The sequence below is a fragment of the Lissotriton vulgaris genome, chromosome 3_1 (genome assembly GCF_964263255.1).
Source record: "Lissotriton vulgaris chromosome 3_1, aLisVul1.2, whole genome shotgun sequence".
NCBI lineage: Eukaryota > Metazoa > Chordata > Amphibia > Caudata > Salamandridae > Lissotriton > Lissotriton vulgaris.
Window position 1 is genome coordinate 792277485 of NC_141689.1, and position 16522 is coordinate 792294006.

Below are 16522 nucleotides of genomic sequence, written 5' to 3' on the forward strand. Positions count from 1 at the left end.
GACTTAAGAGTGAAGAGCAGCTGTGGCCACACATTGCTAGCATTAGAGGACACATAAGATAAGACACATTTCTATTGAGCACAGCCTATATGGATATACTTTATACATGTAGATTGTTTTATTTCTTTATATACACCTATGACACTGTTCATCTTTCATTGTAGCATTCACTAATTGTAATGATGGCAGAGGCTTAAGGCTGCTCAAATATAAGCGGATATTAGCCCATACAGGGTGGAATGTTACAGCCGCTTTCTCTGCAGTCTCATGTTTCACATATTCCCTAATTGTTAAATAGCAATGGAGGAAAGTCCCACAACAAAAGTAATCCTACATATAGACATGAGGGGTTAGCTCATTCAGAGCGCAATGGGACATTGGGATTCAGTCCAATATGAATAAACAGCAATGCCATCTTTAGCCATTCATAACTTGATTGCCATAGCAAAACAGATAGCAGACTTGAGCCCGATGTGGGGAACTACATGCAGCAGTCATTTCAGCATTCAATAGCCAGACACCTACGGAGTATTTTACTCACAGAGGGTGCTCTATCAAACACATCATTTTAATGTCTATACACCAATACACTTTGAAAAATATTGTGAAAGAAACAATGAATCATATATATACAGTATTAAAATCATATTAAATAAGAACTCCTACTATTGTAGACAATTGAATCACCCTGATAGATGGCCGCCACCTTACTGATTGATTTGTGTAAGGTTTTTTTATCACCATTGTTTATTTTTACTGCATGGGTGCTGCTGCCCAATCATGTAACACTGAGTATCTTTTTCTTTAAATGGCGAAACGTGTCTGTTGTTGGATATTGTTTGTGGCAGAATAAATTCTTGAAATATACCCGGAGTGTGCAACAATTGTTGTTATTTGGTATATAAATATATTCACTAAAAAAACAAAGGTTGCTGGGACATTATATTTAGGAAATAGAATTTAAGAAACCATAGAAATTCACTGAAAAAAAACAAAGGTTACACAGACGTTATAGTTAGGCTCAGATTTCACTTGTACAAAACCAGTAAAGTTTAGCACTTATACCTACCTGAGCTAACTATAATTTACACCCCACAATGCACTGCTTATGATTTCACATATTACTTCACTCATGACATGGTCAGTGACATCACTGATGACATTTCAAATGACATCACTGATGACATCATCCAGAGAACAACTCACATACCCACTCATATCCTTATTTAATCTGCCATACACACACGCACATACCAACACAGCCACTCACATACCCATTCTCAGACCCATATAAGTGCTCATACAACCACTCACAAATCCATAGAGTCCCTCACATACCTAGTCACTCACTCATACAGCCACTCACACAACTACTCACTCACCCATACAGCTACTCATAAAACCAGTCACTCACCCATACAGCCAGTCTCACAGCGACACACCCACCAAGGCAACTACTCACACACCAACCTATTCATCTATACAGCCACTTTCACACCCACTCACTCACCCATACAGCCTTTCACGACAGTCACTCACTCACCCATACAACCACTCACACACTTACCCACACACCCATACAACCAGTTACATACCCATTTATACATCCATACAAGCACTCACGCATGTGCTCACTCATCTATACAGCCATTCACACAGATACACATTTTCCAATACAGCCACTCATACACCAACTCACTTAACCAAACACCCACTGAAATAGCCACTCACTTACCCATACAGCCAGTTACACATCCAGGTCACTCACCCAGTCAGACGCCCACTCACTCACCAGTACAGTCACTCACACACCCACTCATCCACCCATACAGCCACCCACACACCCACTCACATACTCATACAGGTACTCACACATGTACTCACTCATACAGCCACTAACATAGACACTCACTCTCCAACACAGTCACCCACACAACCAATCAGTTAACCAAATGCCCATTCAGTCACTCATTCACCCATACAGTCCCTTACACACACAATCATTCACCTTTGCAGCAACTCACACAGCTGCTTATTCACCCATATAGCCACTCATGTACATTCACAGACCCATACAGCCATTCTAACAGTCACTCACTCAATCATACAGTCACTGACACCCACTCAGTCATCTGTAGAGCTACTCACACACTCAGTCACTCACCCATACAGCTAGTTACCCAGCCACTCCCACAGAGTTACTCACACAGACACTTATTCACCCATACAGGTACTCACACATGAACTTATTCACACATACAGCCACTCACATATGAACTTACACACCTATATAGCCACTCAGACATCCACTCAAACACAGATACACACAGTCACTCACATAATATATGTTAGAAATAGCATCACTCATTAGTAGTGCACAAAGTATAGTAATTTATCTTTTGTAGTACCTTAGTATATATGCCTAACACTCATTAATGTTTATAAAATACTCATAATCATTGGATGATGTAATCAGAGATGTAATTTGAGATGTCATCAGTGATGTCACTGACCAAGTCACGAGTGGTGTAATATGTGAGGTCATAAGAAGTGCATTGCAGGGGCGTAAGTCATAGTTAGCACAGATAACTATAATTGACGAATTTCACTGATTTGTAAGGTTTTTTTAATGTTAAGTAAGATGCCCATCTCAATGCACAGTGGGAGGAGGGAGTTGATTACAGGGCCTGGCCTAATATTGTGCTGCCCCCACCCAAGCTTGTTGCTCCTGCTCTCATCTTCCTTGCAATTCACTGTCAAAGTATGTGACCCTGCTCCCTCATTACAGGCTTGTGTGGCCATTTTTCTTCCACTGCCCTTCCTGCCTATCCTAAATGGTTAGCTTGGTGCCCCAACCACCTCCTCCCTACCCTCTGTCATCTCTGTCCAGGCACCAGCCCCCTCCCTCTTGCCCGGCATGGTCCTATGTGCTGACTCTGCCCTCCATTTAGCTTGATGTCCTTTCCCACTCAGCCTGCAGAATGTTGCCCAATTCTAGGCTCCTTCATTGACCTCATGCTTAGCCTCTGTGCTTAGTTTGCTGCCCCTACACTCCTTACCCATGCCCTCCAATGTTTGTGTGCAAGCCTCTGCTCCCTCCGTTTTGCCAACCACATTCCAGCCCATCTCCCTGCTCCCGTTCCCAGCAAAAGTGACAGAGAAGATTGTCAACAAACAGCTAACCCGCTACCTCGAAGACAACCACATCCTGGACCCCTCCCAATCTGGTTTTCGCAGCAACCACAGCACCGAGACCGCCCTCATCGCCGCCACTGACGACATCAGGATCCTGATAGACAAAGGAGAAACAGCCACCCTCATCCTCCTGAACCTATCAGCAGTCTTTGACACAGTCTGCCACCGCACCCTATCTGCACGCCTCCATGACGCCGGAATTCAAGAGAAGGCCCTGGCCTGGACCAAATCCTTCCTCTCCGGCAGAACCCAGGGCATCCGCCTCCCACCCTTCCGCTCAAAAACCACTGAGATCATCTGCGGCGTACCACAGGGATCCTCCCTCAGCCCGACGCTGTTCAATATCTATATGGCACCGCTCACCCACGTCGCACGACAACATAACCTCAAAATCATCTCCTACGCCGACGACACCCAGCTGATCATATCCCTCACCAAAGACCCCCACACTGCCAAAGCCAACCTCCACAGAGGAATAAAGGCCGTAGCCGACTGGATGAAGGACAGCAGACTGAAGCTGAATTCAGACAAGACGGAGGTCCTCCTTCTCGGACCCATCCTATCAGCCTCTTGGTGGCCCACATCGCTAGGCACAGCCCCGGAATCCACAGACCACGCACGCAACCTGGGGGTCATCCTCGACTCCACCCTCTCCATGACCAGGCAAGTCAATGCCTTCTCCGCATCCTGCTTCAACACCATCCGAATGCTCCACAGGATCTTCAAATAGATCCCTCCCGACACAAGAAAAACCGTCACCTAGGCCCTCATCAACAGCAGACTCGACTATAGGAACGCCCTCTACTCAGGAACAACAACCAAGCTCCTGAGACGACTGCAACGAATCCTGAACGCCTCGGCACGACTGATCCTCGACATCCCCTGACGCAGCCACATCACACCCCACCTCAGAGGCCTGCACTTTCTCCCCGTCAACAAGAGGATCACCTTCAAACTCCTCATCCACGCACACAAAGCACTACACAACACCGGACCTACCTACCTCAACAACCGACTCAGCTTCCACACCCCCACCCGAAGACTCCGCTCAGCCAACCTCGCCCTCGCCACAGTTCCTCGTATCCGTTAAACCACCGCCGGCGGCAGATCCTTCTCCTACCTCGCCGCCAAGACCTGGAACGCCCTCCCTACCAGCCTACGACAGACTCAGGACCTGCTGGCCTTCAGAAGACTTCTTAAGACCTGGCTCTTCGGTCAGTAGTGCCCCCCCCAGCGCCTTGAGACCCTCACGGGTAAGTAGCATGCTTTAGAAATGCAGTGATTGATTGATTGATGGACCTGCCACTCTTCTGTTCTGTTGAGCTTCCATTGCCCCTTCTACCTTCCCAGCATGGACAGAGGGCTGCCACCTGTCCCTACCACCTCTACCCTCCCTCCTGTCCTCCACTGATCATTTTCTGCAATTCCCTTCTGCCTTCCATGCTCTGTTGTGGTACAACCACTCCTCCTGCCTGCCCTACGTGGTCCGCTGTGAAGCCCCTTCCCCTGCCCTTTTTTCTGTGTCCAGTTCCTACTGCTCCCTTCTGTCCTCTACAGTCTTTTGTGCATGCCTCTGTTCCCTCCCTCATGCCCACAATGGCCATTGTGCTACCAATAACCCTCCTGCTTGCCATGTGTGGTATTCTGTGCTGCCACAGCCCCTCCCACTTGCCCTTTGTGGTCAGCTTGCTATCCCTAGCCCCACCTTCCCTCCATTGTCTGTGTGTATGCCAATGTAGTCTCACTGCTGCCCTCCATGGCGTGTTGTGATTCCAGTGTCCATCCCGCCTGTGCTCTATGGTCAGCTTGCTGCTCCTGTACTTCCCCCTTGTCGACCTGCCCTGCATTTTCCTTGTGCAGACCCCTATCCCCTCCCTCCTATCTTGTCTGATCAGTTGCTGTGACCTTGGAAAATCCCTTCTGCCCTTCATGGTCTGTTATACTGCAACTGTCCCTCCTGTCTCTCCTGTATGGTAAGCTTGCTGACCTTCACTCTTTCCCCTCTGCTCTCTGTTGTCCATGTACATCTCCCTGTCCCTTCCTTATTGCTTTCCATGGTTTGTTGTGCTGCACTGCCATCCTACTTGCCCTACATGGTGTAATATTCTGCTGCAACCTCTGATGCCTGCCCTGTAAGGTCAGTTTGATATACTTGCCCAGCTTCCTCCTGCCTTCTGTTATCCGAGGTAATGTCTCTACCCCATTTCACCTGCCCTGCGTGATCCAATGTACCTTACTTGGAAATATTTTTAACTTGGTAAGAGGGAGTTTTTTAAATAAACAGGGGAATTGATTTTCAACCATTGACATATTGAAAAAGAGGAGATTTTAGGCAGGCTGAGTATGTTTTGTTGGGATGTATGGTTGTACTGCCATTGACTCTTCCATTTGCCCTCAGTGGTCTTTTATATTGCCACAGTCTCTCTTGCCTGTACTGCATGGTTGCTTTTTTGGCCCTGACCCCCTTTACCCTGCCTTCCATAGTCCGTTGTGCTGCCACTGCCCCTCCTGCCTGTCCAGCGTGGTCAACTTGTTGCCTCTCCACCCTCCTCCATGAGAGGGTCTTATTCCCATAGAAATTATGATTAGTGTTCTAAACAACTAAAATGAGGACATATTTACTGAGTTCTCAAATAGCCACAAACCACTTTTAAGTAATTTGCTGTCTTTATTTTTTTTATCCAGTTGATCACTTAATTATATTTTACACTTAAGGGAGCAGCTGTGGCGTTATGGCCACAGCTGCAGACTTTGCAACTGTGGAACAAGGTTCAAGATCCTGCATCTGCTCCGCATCCTGTGATTCTGGGGAAATCACTTAGGGCCTGATTACGAGTTTGGAGGTCCTGAAGCGGGCATCCATACCAGCACCGCCCCAGCACCACCAAATTTGACCACCGGCCACCCACCAGATTACGAGTAATCTTGTAGTCTGGTGAGAGGTCCTTTGGCGTTCCCACAGCTGTTGGGACCTATTAAAAAGGCACCACAAAGGAAACACCAAAGCCTGTTCCTACAAGGCATGGACTATAAAGTCCATGCCATGCAGGAAAGGGGCTGACTGCACACAGAGGGCACAACAGGTACCCCCCTGCAGGCACACCATGGGCCTGAGGCAAAAGAGGGCCCTTTAGGGCCTCCTATGTTTCCTCACCGCCACAGTTTTCATAGCAGCCTCAGAACCATGAAAATTGTGGCATGTGGAAACTCCGAATATGCTCAGTGGTGCTGCGGTGAAACCACCAGCATTTTAGAGCCTCTCACCACCGCACCAATGCTGCGGAATCCATGGTCCCTGGCACTTGCAGTGAGCCTGTGGCGGTCTGGCGGGTCCACTGCCAGTCTGGCGGTCCAGGGACTGCCACCACGGGTTCGGCGTTCCATCGTAATCAGGCCTTTAATCATCAAAATATAAGTAACATCACATTTTAGCAATAACAAATCATACATTAACAATACAACATGTAACACAACAACATAGTGCAGGGCAGTAACAAAAACCCATCCAAACATATCAAAAACTCTTTAACAATACTATACTCAAACATTACACATTCATCCTTTATCCTCTTACCCTCAAAACCCTTAAAATGTCCTAAACAAGGACTTGCTTGTTCCGAAGAACAACAGCACCTAACCCCGACTTGCCTCCTGTAAAAACAACCCAAAATAACTCCAATAAACTGAAAAAATAGAAGCTACTGGTAAATATAAATGGCAGCCAAATGAAACAAACAAAAAAGTCTATCTCCCCATAGAAACCAATAGGAAATATAGTAAAAATTTAATAAATGTAAATACAAATTCTACTAATTATTTAAAATGTTAAACATGTTAAATAATGTTGTTGTTGGAAAAAATGTAGAAAGAATTGTGAAGTAGAAATGTAATAATAGTATAACATATATACAATTATTTAAAATATACAAATGAGAAATATGTTAAACAGTGTTTAAAAAATGTATGTAAAAACGTTCACAAAATGTGTAAAAATTATTTTGACTGTAAAATAACCTGTGAAAATGTACATTATACAAATATGTATACAATGTGACTTATTTCAGTGTTTACAATGTAAAACATAATTATTTATTCACTTCACTTTAAATTGCTATTATATTTATTTTAAAAATATATTTGGCAAATTATAAAAGTATACAATAAATTAAAGATGTAAAAAATTCAATTTTAAAAATATACATCTTGTTATTATACTAAATTTGGGGAAAATTTTAAATCCTAAAGGGGTGACATTTACTATTCCCTCTCCCATTTAAACGAATTTGAGGAATGTGTATGACACTAAAGGGGTGACATTTGTTGGACACTACAGGGGTGATATTTACAATTCCTACTCCAATCCAAACAAAACTAGGGAAGGTGTTGGACACAAAAGGGGAAACATTTCCTCTTCCTACTCCAATCTAAACCAGTTTGAGGAAGGTGCTGGACACTAAAGAGGTGAAATATGCTATTTCCAATCCAATCTAAACAAACTTAGGGAAAGTGTAGAACACTAAAGGGGTGAGATGTACTATTCCCACTACAATATAAACCAGCTTGGGGAAGGTGTTAGACACTAAAGGGATGACATGTACTATTCCCACTCCAATCTAAACCAATTTAGGGAAGATGTGTAACACTACAGGAGTTACATTCACTATTCTCACTCCAATCTAAACCAACTTGTGAAAGGTGTTGAACACTAAAGGGATGACATTTATTATTCCCACTCTGATATAAACACACTCAACAAAGGTATTGGATACTAAAGGGGTGACATTTACTATTCCCACTCCAATATGAACCAATTTAACGAATGTGTTGGACAGTAAAGGAGGGACATTAACTATTCCCACTCCAACCTGAACCAAATTAGGGAAGGTGTTAGACAGTAAAGGGGTGTGATTTACTATTCCCATTCCATTCTAGACCAACTTGGGGATGTTTTTGGACACTAAAGGGGTGACATTTCCAATTCCCATTCAAGTCTAAATTAGCGAATGTGTAAAAAACCTAATAATGCACAATGAATTCAATTCAATTCAAATACGTTTTTTTACCTAAAATATCATATTTTCAAATATAAAAAAAAATTAATACTACGCATTACCACACTCACGGAAAGTATATATTTTATAAAATGTTATATTATTACACACTAAGGTAACTACTATTATTTTGTATACAAAATGAAATAGAAAAATTAAAAATATTTTTATTTAGCAAAAGAACAAAAAAAATTTAATTAATATTTTTTACCATTCAAAAAATAAATGTTAAAGTACAACTACATTTTTTCATAAAACCTAATTTTCAAAAAAAGAAAATTTTTTACAAAGTTATTACATTTTTGACATTATAACAGTATGGGCCAGATGTAGGTAGCCCTTTACCGATCAGAATCGGCCGAAAATACAGATTTTCAGCCGTTTCCGATCGGTAAAGGGCTAGGGAGATGTAGGTGCACATATTCGGTAATTTTACCGAATCGTTATTATTACCGAATCGGTAATAAGTACCGATTCGGTAATAATTACTGAATCGGTAATATTTTCCGATTCGGTAATATTTACCGATTCGGTAAAATTACCGAAAATGCTATGTGGGTAGCCAATTTTCCATTGGCACATGGCTTCCAGAATCGGTATTTTACCATGGAATACAAATCCATGGTAAAATACCGATTCCTGTGTACATGCACATCTGTGCATGTACACATGTGCCATGTGACAGACAGACGTGCCCTTAGGGCATGTCTGTGTGCCACATTGCACACATGCCCGTTTTGGGGGTGCTAGAGGGTGTCAAAGTGACACCCCCTGCACCCTTGTGAATTCATTAATTACCGATTCGGTAAATACCGAATCGGTAATGCCTAATCATTCCTATAAAGCCCATAGGAATGAATGGGCATTACCGATTTGGTATTTACCGAATCGGTAATTAATGAATTGTTAAGGATTCGGTAACGAATCCAGATGTTGGGACCTACATCCCATTTACCGATTGTGAAATACCGAATCGGTAAAATTCGGTATTTCAAAATCGGTAAATGGAATTTACCTACATCGGACCCTATATGTTTTTTAAATAGTTTTAAAGGTTTTTAGTATAATCACAACAATTCCATAAAAAATGTAATCATTTACATTTAAACATATAAATAAATACAAATATAAAATTATTTAAAGATGGTTACAAATATTATTTTTTGAAAAAACATTTAAATATATCCCTTTTCACATGAAATTGAAAAATAAAATAAAATCATGAAATACACTGTAAAATACATTTTAAGATATCCATATCTAAAAAATTATTAACTTACATTTTTTCATTATAATGTAATTTTTTTTTATCTTCCCACCATCATCCTCTTTTTACCCAGCATCCTGCTACTAATAGAAAATTTCAATGCTTAAAAAAAACATTAAAACAACTAAAAAACACAACATCTAACAAAGTATTAAATTAAAACATATCAAAAAATATATAAGCACACGGATTAACAAAAATACATTACATACTATTTTACACCAAAAATTATATTGTATCCAACAATATTTACTACATCGATATTTTTTACATTAATATTAAAAACAACACTTAAAACAATATTTTTACCTTAGAATTTCATTTCCATTATATATATGGGATCCCAATATTCTTGACACAATATTTCTGCAAGATTGGAGTACTGAGGAAGCCCATGTGGACTTTTTTCTGGCTGAAACATGTTGACTCATTATATGATGTTGAAATAATTGACATTCCTAGGCATCCCTTTCTACATTTGAATGTTATCGGGGACACCCTCAACAAAACCCCCCATAGAAGAAAAATATATAGGAGTCCCAAGAGTGGTTGAGTCCATTCAAGGAAAGTTTTTCCTTGGCTGTGGATGGGTCTCAATGGTGAAGCATGGAACAAATTAAGGATTCTTGGTAGAAAAAACAATGTATTACATTGGTGAGCAGAGCGCACTACAAGTATCTTTTTCTATTTGGCTGGCTGTATCAGGCCACATTATGAATAATAATTTAATCTGTATTCAATATAATGCTTTTGATCAAGAACTCATTACAGCAAGTAAAGAATATACCTCTAAAACGTAAGACTATTTTTAGGTTCTTTTTATTCATGGTCGATTTAAAATGCTTTTTTGCAGAAGGTGGATCTAATGAAACCCACAGTATGCTTAATGTTCTCCTTACATTAAGAAACACTTGACACCTTATTGAATTTCCACCTTACATACCCCACCACCAGTGTTTCTCGCTAAAATATCCAAAGACCATTGCAAACTCGAGAGAAAGAGATGGACAAAGAGAAGTATTTTATGTGAGAGAAGCTAGTAGTAAGGCAGCTGAAGGACTAGATAAATTGAATGCCTTGCATATCTCTCACTTGGGCTGTCATCCACACCAGGGGACATAATTAGCCCTGGTTTCCTTTCAAGACAAGATAAGTTCTATCATTGAACAGTTGAGATTCTGGTGAACTTTTCTACTGAATTTGGCACTGTGGATCTCAAGGTATTTAACCATTACTATTTAAAAGCGGAATCAGGTGTGTGGTGCTCAGGTAATTCCACTGCTTTCAGACCCTGTGTCTTCCCCATTTAGATCAGCCAAGGTAGAGGTTCACTGTGAGGTTCCACAGTAGTTCATCCCTGTCCCCAATTCTGTTTAATGTGTATGTCTGGCATTTACTGGAGTTGCTTAGATCTTTTGGCCGCATAGCCTTGTCCTAAGTTGATTACATTTATTATTTTCCTGAGCAAGACGTTTTCTGCTTCTGCATTGAGGCTGAGGGATTGTTTGACAGACATCAATGAAAGGATGGAGCACAATTTTCTGAGACTCAATGGAGGAAAGAGAGAGCTGCTTGTCATATGCAAGAACATCGAACACCTGGACATGGCTGTGTAGCCAGACTATATATGGGTTGCACCAACCCAATTTACAGTGTCAAATCTTTAAAGCAAAACACTTGAGAGTAAGGTCTCCTTGTAAAAGCAAATCAATTTGGTTCTAAGTTCCTGCTTTAAGGTGTACAGCAGAGGAAGATTCTAAGGGGCTCATTAGTATGGCCGGCGGACTTTGTCCGCCCACCCTAGCCCTGGGAAACGGGAACGCCCGCAATGCATGCGGCAGTCCCGCACCCACAATTAGGATGTGCCCGCCACACTGGCAGCCACGTCCCGCATTTTTAACATTGCGGCGGGCGGTGCTCTCAGCAACACCCGCCGCAATGCCAAAAATGCAAGTTCTGCATTTTAATGCACAACATGACAGGCACCGCTCGGTGCCTGCCACGGTGTACATTGAAATGGTACCCCCCATGTGCACCCCTCACCCCCACAATCACTGGGGGCCCGCTACGGGCCCCCAATGTTGAAAACCGCATGCCTTTCCGTGGCAGCGTTGCGCCACAGAAAGGCATGTCCCCGCATGTATTCTAATATGGATGGCGGTGTCTACCAGACACCGCCATCATATTAACAGTTTTTCCGTCCGGTCGACTCATCGACAGGGTGAAAAACCGACAGACGGTCTTTCCGCCTGCCGGGGTCCACCAGCCATAGTAATGTGGCGGGGGAAATTTGTATGCGGCCGGGGGAAAATGTTGGGCGGATCGCCACCGCCATGCGGGTGGTGGCGATCCGCCCGACATACTAATGGGCCCCTAAGTTTCCTGTCTAAAAACCTCTAAAGGCATCATTAAGATGCTGGTCGGACATCGTGTCAGAAAGAGGACCGCCTGACAAGGAGTCAGCGGTCTCGCTTTACAAATTACAATGTGACCCCCTTCACAGCAGTCAGAAAGTGTGTTTTTCCTATTGTGCTTGTGTAGCGGGTCACAGCATAAGGCGCAATTGTAAAAATTCACTTTTTAAACATCCCTGCGCCGTGTGGCAGGCACCATGCAGGTGCCCCCCCAGGGTCCATAGCTGAGGGCCAATGGCAACAGGGGCCGCTACTAGGGGCCCCAAAAGACCCTTTCCATCAGTCCTTTCATGGCAGGAGAACCGACATGAAAAGGCTGTTGGAAATATGCATCGTAATCCCCACAGTGGTGCCTGAGCAGGCACCGCCTTCATTTTGGGGATAACAATCCGCCCTCTGCCCCAACGGGCTCCTTGAGACAGTCGAAGGCAGAGCGGATTCTCCCCACATGCATCAGTTAAACTGCCTGTATCAAAATATGGCTGTCTGACTGATGCCGGGCGGACCACCACCGAAGAGCTGTTGGATGGCCTTCCACTCGACATCGTAATAAGGCCCTAACCCTTAATTCTCGCTGCTGCATACATTCTGCACTTGCCTCCACTGTATTGGCACCAAGGTGTTAGACTTCAGATAGCTCTCAAACAGGATATCACTTGAACAACAAAAAAGGGCTGATGACCCTTTAAATTAAGCCTTTGTTTTGAGCCCAGCTGGAAGTGAAAATAAGAATACTTGGTCACCAGGTGCAGATTGCTACTCAGAGTGAAAAGTAGGCAACGCACAGGCACTGCTGAAGATGTCCTGGTGCCATCAAACTGCTACGGAGAAAAATTAAGTATATTTTGTAAAAATTTACAATTTAGCAATCAGAAGAAACCCATTGTGCATATATTAAATAGCAGCCCAAATTCATTCGGCAGATAGTAGTTATGTTTCCGATCCTGTCTTGAGTTTCGGGCTTTCTTTGTGCTAGTGGAGAAGAAGTCTCTAGGAGCAACTCCTTCCACTAACAGACAGCCCTGCCAAAAAGCATTTTACATTTCATATTTATTTTGTAGATTTTACAGATGCATGTGTTTTAGGCATCAAGCAATTGGACCTTAAATTGGTATAAAACATGGCTGTGGCTCTTGCAATAAGTACCACTTTCAAAACAAGATCTGTGAAGGAAGCATACAATTCTGTAAGCAGTGAAACAAATATTTGGATGAGAAAGAAGGGATATTTACTTTTACTTTGAATAATATTTAAGTTCTTTATGGTTTTGTTTCCTGCTATAAACTAAAGCCATTCCCTTATCCACTATCAGAGGAAGTTTTTCATCTAATAAAAAATGACTGTGAGCATCAATCAAGAACAGAATGGTGACTGTTAGACCTGACTTCTTTGGTGTGTTTATCCCCTGGGTTTTTTTGGCTTCTGACCAACTGTTATTGACTGTGTGTTGCATTTAGTTTTTGCTGGTTTTAGAACTCTGGGCACTTGTTCCCCCTGTCAATTGTGACTGTAATTGGTTATCCATGATTGGCATATTTGATTTATAAGTCCCTAGTAGAGTGTACTGTGTGTGAGTGTAAATCAAATTCTACTAGAGGGCCTGAAGCTTTGATTGTGCAACCAACATGAGTAGCCCTGCAAACATGTCTCAGGACTGCCACTGCAGTGACTGTGAGTGCAGATTTAAACTGCCTTGCCCACCTGGCAAGGGCACCTACTTAATGTAATGTACCCTAAGGTAGGCCCAAGGTAGCCCCATAAGCATGGTGCAGTGTATGTGAAAGGTAGTACATGTACTGGTGTGTTTTACATGTCCCGATAGTGAAATACTGCCAAATCTGTTTTTCACTATTGCCAGGACTATCCCCCCATAGGTTTTCATTGAAGCTGCCTTGTAACCTCTTACAAGTGTAACTTTCAATTAGGAAGAGATAGAGATTTGGAGTATGGGGTCTTTGAACTCACAATTTAAAAATACTTCTTTTAGTGAAGTTGGTTTTAAAATTGTGTGTTTGAAAATGCCACTTTTAGAAAGTGGAACAAAGGGGGGTGGTGATGGACAGAGCATCTGAACAAATCAAACACTCACACCCAGTCAACAGATCTGGGTTTAATCCATCACCGTTCTTTAGCTCACTCTGCCACCCCAGTTCAGATATGGCCATATGCAAATCAGTCTGACCCTGTGCCTGTGTTTAGGAAAGTGGGCATGTTCTTGCTTTATCATTCTCTGCCTGCCTATGAAATCCACTTCTGATGGAGAGTGACAGTTGGGCTGTTTATGCATTCATTCTAGACAGTCCCACAAAGGAAGCTGAGATATGCCTTGCATTTCCTGATGTCCCATCACCAGGCTGATGGGTCTTCCTGAGCTAGAATGATGGGAGGAGTTGTCACTGATACCTGAATAGGGCTGTACCTGTCCTCACACAAAGTTGTCTCCACCCCCCTGTAGTGTGTGTCTGGAGCAAGTCAGGGAAAGGCAGGGTCTTGTGCACTACAAAGACTTTCTTTTGAAGTTTGCCTACTTCAAATCCAGAAACTGGTATAAGTACTGGAGCTGTGACACCATGACTTCAGAACACTTCTTGACTAAGAGGGAATTCTGCTTGTCACTGTGCTAGGCTGACCTGCTACTTGCTGCCTCTGTCTTGGAGAGGGAAAGGACTGGATTTTGCTTTCTGTATCCTGCTTGCCAAGGTTACCCAAGGGATAGTGTGGACTTGCTTCTTGTTAAGAAGTCTCAGGGCCATCAAAAACCTCACCTGCAGCCCATGAATTGCTGTGAGTTTGGACCTGCCAAGTGGTGCAAATTCCAATTCTGGGTCCCTGGAGGTAGTTTTCTGGAAAGAGAGAAGAAAATCCTGGCATCGCCCTTCAGCGCCTGTTTTTCCTACCTGGGCACTGCCATGCAGTTGAAAAACTAACGCATCACTGTGGTGCAGCTGAAGAAACGATGCAGCGCTTGTCATGTGGCTGAAAAGATCACTACAACCCGAGTCCTGAGCATCGGGTCTCAGGCCTACTCACAGCTGGAAAATCGACGCAGCGCCTGTTTCGGCACCTCTGCATCGACCCAGCATGTCCAAATTTTTGACTCATAGCACCTGTGCACCAAGTTCTTCATCACCATAGCCCTGCAGTGCGAACGCGAGGCCGCATGTCTAGAAAATTATGCTTTGGCTCCCCTGCTCCTGTTTTCATCTTTGATTTTGGTGTACCCCAGGTACTTTGTGCTAAAAAGTGACTCATCCATAGTTTCTTATGGACAGACTATTTTAAACCTTTTTAAAGTGATATCTTTGCTTGTGTATGTTGGATTTTTGTCGTTTGGTCTTGTTTTACTTAGATAAAGATTGGTTATTTTTCTAAACTGGTGTGGTGTCCTTTTGTATTGTTTTAACTGTGTTATTGTATGGGCTAGTTCAAATGCTTTACACATTGCCCCCCAGACAAGCCTGACTGTCAAGCTTCCAAGGGAGTGAGCAGGGGCTATCTTGGGTGTTTAACTCCCTTACCCTGACTAAAATAAGGGACCCTACTTGGAAAGGGTGCAAGCAACTGGCAACTATATACCCCCATTTCTAATAGTCACCAGTTAACTTCTGCACAGTGTGAGGAATAGTGTTGCACATTGTGTACCAAGTTCCTAACCAAATTGAGGTAGATAGAAGTTTCTTTTTTGATAAAAGCTGCACGTAGGCAACAGAAGATGTTTGCTAATTCATATTTGTGTAGAAAGAGCCACTGCAAACCTGGCCACATTGCCATTGTTTGTTGTCCATGAAGCCATCACCCAGGTTGCCTTTTTGCTCCTGACACTTAGGGTGCTGGACTTGGTAAGTATCTACAGGTCTCTTCCTAATACATTTTCACAACATCCACCTTTGACGGCTCACACGCAACAGCATTAATACTGTGGCATAAATTCTGGCTGCAATGTAAAAACAGTGGTTTAAGAGACACAGGGCCAGATTTACGAATGTTAAGTTACACGCTTGTGTGTGTTTTTAATTGTTTGCTATGTACAAAGGCATTTTACTAGTAGTATCTTTAAGACTGCAGTACATAAAAAGATAGGACTGTCCAGCTGGTGCAGGTCAACAGATAAAGATAGTCTCTCAGTGACGAGCAAAGGTTTGTTTATTTTGTGAATTTTGGGAATACTATAACATTTCTCAGATCTTTCTTTAGCAAGAACAAGTACATCTTCTGTTGTTTCATCAATGAGATTTAAGCTGCTGTACTTTTCAACCATATTATTAATGTCTTTGATCAAGGTTTTTATTGGCTCTGTTTCTAAAAGTTTGCAAGTGTTGGTATCTATTAGTTGTCTCATTCTTTCCTTAATATAATCACTTACTTTCATGGCAACCACTGCACCACTTTTATCTGCTGGTTTTATAATGACATTCATTCTATGTTACAGGTGGTGGAGAGCTTTTTTTTCTTCCCTGGTTAATGTTAACAAATATCCTTTTAGGTTTTGACTCATTGATGAATTTGTTGATGGGTAAAATGTATTTATCAAGAACAGGATTTCAACCTTTTTGGACAGTCCATGACTTGGGAGTGTGGCACTTCTTTGATGGATC

The 16522-nt window shown here is 42.7% G+C and overlaps 1 protein-coding gene across 4 annotated transcripts in view; it reads left to right on the forward strand.

Annotated features, from left to right (window-relative positions):
• Positions 1-16522, forward strand: part of GRAMD2B (GRAM domain containing 2B) — a 463109-nt gene that overhangs the window by 51882 nt on the left and 394705 nt on the right. The gene's annotated exons all lie outside the window — the stretch shown is intronic.